At 45.9% G+C, this 9,488-nt stretch overlaps 1 long non-coding RNA gene across 1 annotated transcript; it reads right to left on the bottom strand.

Annotated features, from left to right (window-relative positions):
* Positions 1 to 1,530: 1,530 nt before the first annotated feature.
* Positions 1,531 to 6,113, bottom strand: LOC133222939 (uncharacterized). Its single transcript, XR_009728416.1, has 2 exons — positions 5,081 to 6,113; positions 1,531 to 3,043 (listed from the first exon to the last, which is right to left on the bottom strand). It is a non-coding gene; the product is annotated as an uncharacterized LOC133222939 (long non-coding RNA).
* Positions 6,114 to 9,488: the final 3,375 nt, after the last annotated feature.

Genomic DNA, 9,488 nt, shown 5'->3' with positions numbered 1-9,488 from the left:
CAGATTGGAGCCACCTCTATGCAGTTCTGGTTTTACCTGCAGACCTGGACAGATTGCAGCGGTCTTCTTCTCTGCAGAAGCAGGAGGAAGGGCTAGCCCAGGAGCATTGGCTGTCCTTTGAGTAATCAATCTCGTGCTGTCTCTGATAATCAACAAGAAATGCAATGCAAAACATAGAACCATAGAATAGTTAGGGTTAGAAAGGACCTTCAGATCATCAAGCTCCAAACCCCCTGCCATGGGCAGGGACACCTCGCTCTAAACCATATTACCCAAGGCCTCATCCAACCTGGCCTTGAACACTGCCAGGGATGGAACATTCACAACCTCCCTGGCAAACCTATTCCACTGCCTCACCACCCTAACAGGAAAGAATTTCCTCCTTATGTCCAATCTAAGCTTCCCCTGTTTAAGTTTGAACCCATCACCCCTTGTCCTATCACTACAGTCCCTAATGAAGAGTCCCTCCCCAGCATCCCTATAGGCCCCCTAATGAGTGCCATAAATCTGTAAATCAGTGGGTATACAGGGTCTCCTTCTGAAAGCAGAAGCAACAGCATCAGTTCCCTTTCCAAGGCTTTACCAGACTGCTCTTGAAGGCTGCAGTTTGAATGCTCTGAGAAGGGAAGGAGTGCATGAGAGACTTTAAATGGAAACAATCCCTGACTTTGTGAAACACGCAGTAATTTCCCCAGGATAGCTTCCCAAGGGGTAAAATGTATGTGTGTCTAGGTATTTCTATGTCCTGATTTTGTTTATGTGTGTGCATACATATATAGTTTACCTTGGAAAGCTCAGGTTTGACACATGATTGGTTTCCTCCAATCTTACAGTTCATCTGGGTAAGCAAGTCACTTGACAATCTTGTGCCTCAAAGTCAGGCACTTCATTCAGGCTCCGTCACAGCTCAACACTTCTCTCTTTTCACTCTCCTGCCCTAAATACAAGCCCATGTGATTTGCTAATTTACATAATATCTTCTGACAGCCTGGCTCTGAAGACTTCTTGGGTGATTTGCTACTCTCTGCAATACAAAATGGGAGGCAGGAACATCCTAAGAATGAGTGCATCTGTTTCCCTTGGGTTCGGTGACTTAAGCTCTTGGAGCTCTGGTTCCTCTCGAGGTAGAGGGATCAGAAACGATACAGCTGCCATGGAGATGGAGACAGAAAGCCTCTAAAGGGGATCTGGAACCACGTCAAGTGGGTCATGTCTCTGGCTTCCTGTTACACACACCAGAAGGTGCTCTGAGATGCTCCAGACAGTGATAAAACAGCTCTAGTGTCACCCATGTGTGAAAGCCAGGAGGGTGACGAGCCAGGAGTTTAACTATGTGATTTCTCTCTCTGAGATAGCATGCAGTGGTGCTCTGCCTCTTGATCCATCTTAGTATTAAAGGGAAAAAGTTTCCTATGGATTATCTTTTCACAGCACCATAAGCCTTTGAAAATCTGGTCCCCATGTATCTTGCCTATGAAGTCAATTAGCTTCTAAAATGACAATGCATTAGAAAGAGCCCAGAAGCTGATATAGAAATACCTTGTTTTATTAAGCCTGGCCAATTTTCTGTCAACAAAAATTATGCTTCTGAAGTGATGTGGAACAAGAATCAAACATGAAAGCATACAAGTATCCACTTTGAGCCCTTGAACAGTTACAAGAAGCCACTTCTTGGTATTTCTGCTACACAGAATGAATTTTCATTACCTGAAGTATCTATTACCTAATGAATAAAACCCCCTGCATTATGCATTAAAGAGTAGCATGAACAAAACCTCCTGGAAAACATGCATTACTTCATGGTGAATCCTTGTGGCAGGAATGGTATTTTTAGTGACTTCTGTGTCATCACCCATACTACTGAGAGGGCAACCAAAAGTCATCTTGACTTCTAAACAACAGAAGCAATGGATTTCATGTATAAGCGTGTGCTGATCAAAGAACATGTAATTTCTCCATCAGGATATCATGCTCCAGATCCTTGGTTGTGGTTGAGGATTGCAGCTCCCAAATCCTGAGTGGTTTCTGTGTGGTTCAAAACCTATGGCAAATTGGAGTTATAGCAATCAAAAATGGCATAAACAGTCCAAACCCACCAAGGCCAGGTCTGCAGATGTCAGGCCACACCTGCTCTGGGGGGAAAAAGTTGTGCATTAACCCAGCTGAAGGCATGAAAACCACACGGGTTATAGTCTAGAGAACCTCCAAATGCTGGGACCTGCCTTGATGGCTTTGGTCTTCCCTTTATAGCACTTTAAAGAAGCTTTATGGAAGCTCCAAGGAAAGACATGGACTTGTTGGTGAGGGTGCAGAGAAAGGCCACAAAAACAATCAGAGGGCTGGAACAGCCCTGCTCTGAGATGGGCTGAGAGAGCTGGGGTTGTTCAGCCTGGAGAAGAGAAGGCTCTGGGTAGACCTTGTTGTGGCCTTTCAGTTCTTAAAAGGAACCTATAAAAAAGATGGAGAGAGACTTTCTACCAGGGCCTGTTGCAACACGACGAGGGGTGATGGTTTTAACCTAAAAGAGGGAGATTCAGGCTGGATGTGAGGAAGGAATTCTGTACAGTGAGGGTGGTAAAACACTGGCACAGGTTGCCCAGAGAGGCGGTGGATGAACCATCCCTGGAGACATCCCAGGCCAGGCTGGATGTGGTTCTGGGCAACCTGATCTGGTTGAAGATGTCCCTGCTCATTGCAGGGGGTTGGACTGGATGATCTCACGGTCCTTTCTAACCCAAACCATTCTGTGGTTCTGTGATTCAATGGCAACACCAAGAACAAGCACAAAGGCTGAGAAGGGTGCAGCTCCAGCAGAAAGAGGAGTGCCTGGGTTGTGGCTGGGTCAAGTGGTTAAAAGCCCTCAGGTAGCAGATGTGCAGGGAGCGTTAGCACTGTGCTCTAGGGAGGCTGGAGGAACCATAAAGAAGAACAGAACACTGTTTACAGGAGCCGAACAGAAGAGGCTGAATCTGCTGTGTTAGCAAACCCATAAAGCTGTACTGGAGCACTGCTCAGGAGCAGCAGTTCGGCAGAGGGCCTGTGGCTGTGGAAATAATTGATATTTTCAGTTAGGTGGCCAGAACCATAAAAAAAGCAGAAAAAAAAAAACCAATCAGTCTGAGTTGTCCAAAACCATTTTTTTTCACCCCTTTTTTTTTTTTTTTCAGCAAGGAAAAAAATAAACTTTCTTGAGCCAAAGAAACGTTTTTTTCAACCCAAAACATTTTGTTTCCCCGCATCTTTCATTAGAGGAAAAGAAAAGGGCAATGCAGGCTAGTTTCCCTTCTGGGCTCAGGGGTTACTCTCGATACAGAAGAGGATGCAGATGGTCAAAGGACTGTTCCTCTCCTCCAAAGCCCTGCAATATGGGTGGAGGGTCCTGAACCACCCCTACAGTGGGAGAAAGGAGCTGGAGAAGAATGAAAAGCCCCATTCATGCTGTCTACAAGATGCCGTAAGCTCTGCAAGGAGATGCACAAGGGAACAAGGTCAGTACCACTAAGGAGAGGTGATCTAGGGCACGGGCATCCTTGGGTGCCTGATTTTGGAGCCAGGACAGGGTTAAAACCTCATGAAGGATAGCCTGGGCAAGAGGTTCAGGCATGGGTTATTTCTTGTGCAAGAAGCCTGGAACAAGGTCAGGCTCCAGAGAGGTAGGTGGGAAATGTGGGGTTATGCTATGGGATGGAGAGGACCCAAGATGAACTAAACCACACTAAACAGATGGACTGGGCAGAGATGCCTGGATTTCTGTTGATCTTTTCACAGGGGGCTGTGAATTAGTTTTGGGTGACACTGAAAGGGGAAGTCTCAAACAAGAAAAAGGAGTGAGACTGAAAGGGGTAAATATTCATCAGCTCAGACAAGGTGAGAATAATTGGGTGCTTATGCAGCAAGGGGCAGGTTTTGGTTCAATTGCTCTGCATATTCCAGTGTCTTTAACCTGAGTGAAAGAATTTTGACAGAAAAGAGAGTCGATATCCCAAAATATCCTAAAGCTCAACAGTGATGGACCCTTCCAAACCAAAAAGTCAGATGGAGAAGGCACTGGAGCTCACTACTCCCTAGTCCAAGTGTGTGTCCTCACGCTTGGATAGTGAGTGTGCATACAAGGATGCAATGAGGGGAGGGTAAAGGAGATAAAAGGGGTTTTCTTTATCAGTAACTACTCCAGTTTTCAACGAGTCTCTTAAATCACAGAAACTGCAAAGGTAAAATCTCTGGGTTGAAGCAGCTCTGCTGCTCAGTCCATTGAACGCATCCTCCTTGAGACTAGTAGCAAAGTAGACTTCAACTGAACATCTCAAGTAGAATACAGACCCTATCCCTCTACACCAAAGCGTAATACCCAGCTTTAAACCATGAATTTAAACCATGTGAAGGAAAAAGGACAACCCAAGTCTTGATTTAAATGCCATAACTGTAGCTACCTGCCCCTCTAGACAAGGCTGTGTCCTACTGCACTCCCTCCCCTATGCCTGGTAGCACACAGCAGCCACGCACAATGTGAGTGACAGTCACATAGTCAGAAACGGGGCCTGGAATTAAACAAAGCCCAGTCCCTCCTCCTCACACCAAATCCAGCCAATTCAGATGACCATAAATGACTCTTACATAGGGAATCCTGAAAACCCTCTCCAGCAAGTATGGTTCTGTACATTATGATATGGTTTTAAACAGCTTAAAACTGTTTTTTTAGGGTAAAAGCAACACAAATAAGCTCTTGGCCTCTACATCCTCCTCAAACCCAAGTGCACACAACATGTAATCAGGAGCAATATATAACACTTCTGTGATTTTGCCCATAGTGTGGAGAAGAGCACAGTTAGGGAGCTCATCCCAGCCTGAATGAGGTACGGTGACACCACCTCATTTCCCAAGCCAGCCTAAGCAAACCCTAGAGAGGTAGCAAAATATATCTTAAATATATATCTTAAATATATCTTAAGTTAGGGTCCCCCTCTAATTGAACCCAGACATGAGAAACAGGAATTGGGTCCCATGAGTTTCGTGATAATCTGCTAGCAGAAGCCAGGGCACCACTTAGACCGCTCCAGAAGCTGCTTCCTTCTTACCCCACCTGTAGTGTCATGGAAATCCTGCTCCAGACTCCCAGTACTCCCCTTCTGCTCCCATGGTCTGCTCCGCAGAGCACCAGCATGCACAGAGGACCCCCTGTTTGCATGCCATGATCCTGCTTTTCCCAGTGTGACAATTAAAACGGCAAGTCCTGGTTTGCAAGGAAACACCGACTTGAGAAGTAGCCAATTAAGAATAAATACAGCTGGTTATTTCCTGTCTCCTCCTCAGATCAGTCTGCAAGCGAAACACTATGCAAGCACAAGAAGTTGTGATGTGACTCACAGCCTCCAGCTATTCTGACTTCACTGGATGCCTTACAAGCATCTATTGTTCCTGGAGATAGCCTGAGACGTGCTTCCCAGAGAGATTATTATATATTCTTGCTATGAGATGGGAAAAGAAAAAGCTCTGATACTGTGCCATGTCATCTCTTTAGTGGAATCTCGTATGCAATATGCTGTAGAAGTGGGAGAGAAGAAAACAAACCTGTGATGTGACTACTGGTGAGGAACCACTTACACTGTGGGCCCAAGAGTCTGTATTTTACTCATGGCTGACACTGATTCCACCTTTGTGCTCCTTGACATCTCTGAGTACCTTTAACCTCTGCCCTTCAAAGCAGTAAAGTTTTCTGTTGGGTTGCAAAAGCTTTTTGGCAATGACTAGAAGAGAAATCCTCCCTCCAAGCTGCTCGTGCATGCATCCATGGGGCTGACTCCATCTCCATCCCAAGTGCTGCTCCTGCAAAGGGTTGGTGCTTTGCTGTCACTGCATGCTTTAGCAAACCCCTGCAGGGCTGGCAGAAGCTCTCCTGCAGATCACACAAAGCCCTGGAATCACACAGGACCATGAAATGGGAGAAGCAGTCATGTGAATACCTCAGGAGACAGGATCCTCATGGCTGTTGCAAACCTGGAGCAGCGGTGGGAGCTGCTGTGGGTGACACAGGCCACTTCTTGAACCACATCCATAGGGCAGCTGTGGGACACAGGCTCTCAGAAAGCTGCTTCTGGGAATTCCTTGTGCATGAACAAACAATGTCTGGGGCATCCTGCACAGGGGCTGCTCATTCTCACCATCCCAAGCCATATTGCTCCAAAAGAGCTTCCAAAACCCAGGGCACAAGAACTGCCTCAAAGATGAAGCAATTGCTCTCGCGTGAACCACCTGAGTTTTGAGGTTGAGGGCAGGGTGTCCCTCACTGGTTCAAAGCACTTCATTCAGAATACCTTGAAAATCCCTTATGGTCACTCCAGACTGATCTATATCTCTAAGGAGACATTATGAGCTTCCATAGCTTCTCTTCTAAGACAAAAAGCCTTTGTTTTACAGCATCCCTATGAGACCAGCAGAGATTATAATCTCCATTTTACTGAAATCGGAATAGGCAGGGAGAGGACAGGGGCCACTTCAGAATTCACATCCACCTGATAATAAGGAGAGACACAAATAAGCTTCACCTACTTAACATCAACATTTAGGACCATACATGGACTAAGCCCCCTTCTGATGCTCTGTCATAATGCAACATGAATGCTTGCATGAGCTCCAGTGACAGGAAAGGTGGAAGGAGAATGACTTGGATTTCTTGCCAACTAAAGCCCCCTTCTGCTTTGAGGTCACTCTGGAGATGAAGAAGGGCATGAATGTTCATAAATACTTTAAATTGAGACTCTCCTGATTCTATAAACCATGTAGAGGAGTTTATAGCCTGCCATGCTGGAACTGAGGGTTATCAGCTCGTGAGTAGTCAAGGTCCCTCGGAGCCACAGGAGTAAGAGCTAGAGCTGAGCAAATCATTTACAACTAATATTTTTTTCATGAATTTCACCTTTGTCTGAGACTTCTCTATGAGCAGATTACAACTTGCTCTAATTTATTCATTATTTATGTCCAACAGCCATGTCAGCAAATGGCTTCCTCTCTGTAGAGTAGCCCATTATAAGTTATAATAATGCAATAGGCGCCATAGCTATCCATTTCCCTTTCTATTCCCTGGTAAGGGGACTTAGGTACCAAAGCAGCACAGTGCAAATTTCACAAGAATAGAAACTATTTGGAGTTCAGTGATGGTCAGCACATGAGCATCTCTGTTTAAAATTCACTCAGCTGCCCTCAAGCTTGTGGAGCTTGAACATCAAACAAATGCAGAAGTCAAAAACAGAAGCTGAACTCAATCGAATCAAGATTCACTTTCAAATTGAAATGATTACATACAACTTCCTACTCACTCTGCTGGGTAGCAAGGAAGTACTACATATAGCAGCTTCAGGTCCAGAAGGGCCTTATGAAGCTTTCCCCCCTCTTTTTTTCCAGCTACACAGTCGAAGGATCTCCAAAATCCAATTCAGCAGAAACTATGATGTCATCAGTCACCTAAAATCATCCTATTTTGCCAAATTATTTCAGTATGAAAGTAGACACTGGCTCAATAGCAAAGTCCCCTTTCTCTCCTCTGCCCTCGCCTGGTCCCCTTGCTGAGGTGGGGCTAGAAAACACAAGCAGACATGAAACCAGGCAGGGTTGAGTGTCATAGGGAACACATTGCGCAGCCAGCCCCATGCATGGCATAGGCATTATGAAAGCTCAACGCCTTGCCAAATTCCCAGGAATGATTGGTCTCTAGGTCCTTTTACACTTGAGTTGCAGGCTATGCCCCAAGCACACCTGCACTGGTATTGACAATTGCTGGGTTTTCCATGCCACTCACAAAGGATATGAATCTCTCCAGGCACATCGACAAGCCATGGCTTGTCCATCTGAAAGTCAGTCCCTGGTTTACCTACTGAAATCACGCTGCCTATTGTACAGATGGATGTGATTGGCATCATGGTATGCCCAAGTGTGTGCCTGTATACTGAAAGAGCACTTGGGAAATCTGAGGCATTCCAAATAGACGTAGCATATGTACCACACTTCTTGGTAGTAGCATACCACCTGTGTCCCAGTATCTTCCTTTATATTCCCTGGAACTGTTCCACAGGAAATATACTGTACACTGTACTACACTGCACTTCTACGTAGTGTGAACAAACATCCCCATCTGAATGATGTTGTCTACCCAATCTCCAGGTAATTAGACAGTGTGTGTATCCTTATAGCACCGGGGCCACACTAAGGCTTACTGCGGCTACAGGGCAGGGCCTTCACTGCACAGACCCAGAAAAGCTGAATCTTATTCTAAAATACTAATTTTCATGCAACAGATTGTAAATTTGCCCCAAAGAACTCTTGTAGGAGAAGCATTTACTGCTCCTGGTTATCTGTAACCTGTTCAAACCTCACTCTGCTTTGACATCTTAAGGCAGAATGTAGCAAACAAAACCACATAAGGGTTTCCAGCATGGCCCAACACCTGCATAATCATGACCAAAGGACATTGCTGTAGAATAATGTAATTTCATAGATGGATTCATCTCCTTTGTGCTTTAATGTGGAACGTAATGACTGCCCGCCGGGTGCCAGATCTTGTGCACCTTCAACTGATGAGTCGTCCCCATTGATTTCAACCTGTCAATGTATGCTCTTCCACCTCCTCCTATAGTTTGCATCAGCACATGTGCTCCAAGCATGTTTGCTGCATGAGGCTGAAGATCAGAAGCAGCAGGCACGACAGAGCTGTCTGCACACACCGCTCTGGGGAGGAACTGTTGGAGTGGAGATGTCAAAAAGTGATGAGCCTTAAAAATAGCTTTATCTCACGCTCCACTACGAGCTTGGCCTCCTGCACCCAAACACCGGCACAATGGAGATGCTTTCATCATGTTCTACATGACAAAAGTCTTTGCTGCCATGTGCACTATCAAAGCTCCCTCTGTGCTTAAAAAAAAAAGGCATTACAAAACTCCTAGTGTTGAGTTGTTTGGGTTCATTCACTCACTCCCCTGCGCTTGTGGCCCTTTGAATCCCCTTTCCACCAGGACATTCGGGCTTAATATTCCCAAAATAGCTGTTGGCAGGAAATGTTGTGAGTTCTCAGCCTGACAAACAACAGGGCCGTCTGTTGATGTGACTCACTGAGGGTGGGGGCTTCAATCCGTGTGTTGCTGAAGAGGAGGAGGGAGAGCCGGGAGGGGAGCAAGCGCATCCCATGGGGTTTGCAGCAGTGCTCGTGAGGGTGGAGGTGGCTGCAACCCCTCAGGAGTCACTCAGAAGCATGGTGAGAGATGTGTTGGCTGCGAGCTGGTTATCAGCAGAAAGCCCTCAGCACCTCCTGAGCAGAAAGAGCCAACTAAAGAGACAAACGGAGCAGTAGATGAGATCAGCTTGTGCTTGGCTGTGCTGGGACCTGCTCCACTGCCCAGTGAGATTCAGCTTTACTATGCTTTGGAGCAAGCCTCAGTTGCTCATTTATCTCTTTTGCTTTGGAAAATAACTAATGGCACCTGATCTTTACCCATCAGCAA

Source organism: Neopsephotus bourkii, unplaced genomic scaffold (assembly GCF_033783945.1).
Source record: "Neopsephotus bourkii isolate Nb327-2 ecotype Australia unplaced genomic scaffold, CSIRO-AGI_Nbou_v1 NB_1629, whole genome shotgun sequence".
Classification (NCBI taxonomy): Eukaryota; Metazoa; Chordata; class Aves; order Psittaciformes; family Psittacidae; genus Neopsephotus; species Neopsephotus bourkii.
Note: the sequence above shows the minus strand (reverse complement) of the source record. Positions and strands in the feature narration are given on the sequence as shown.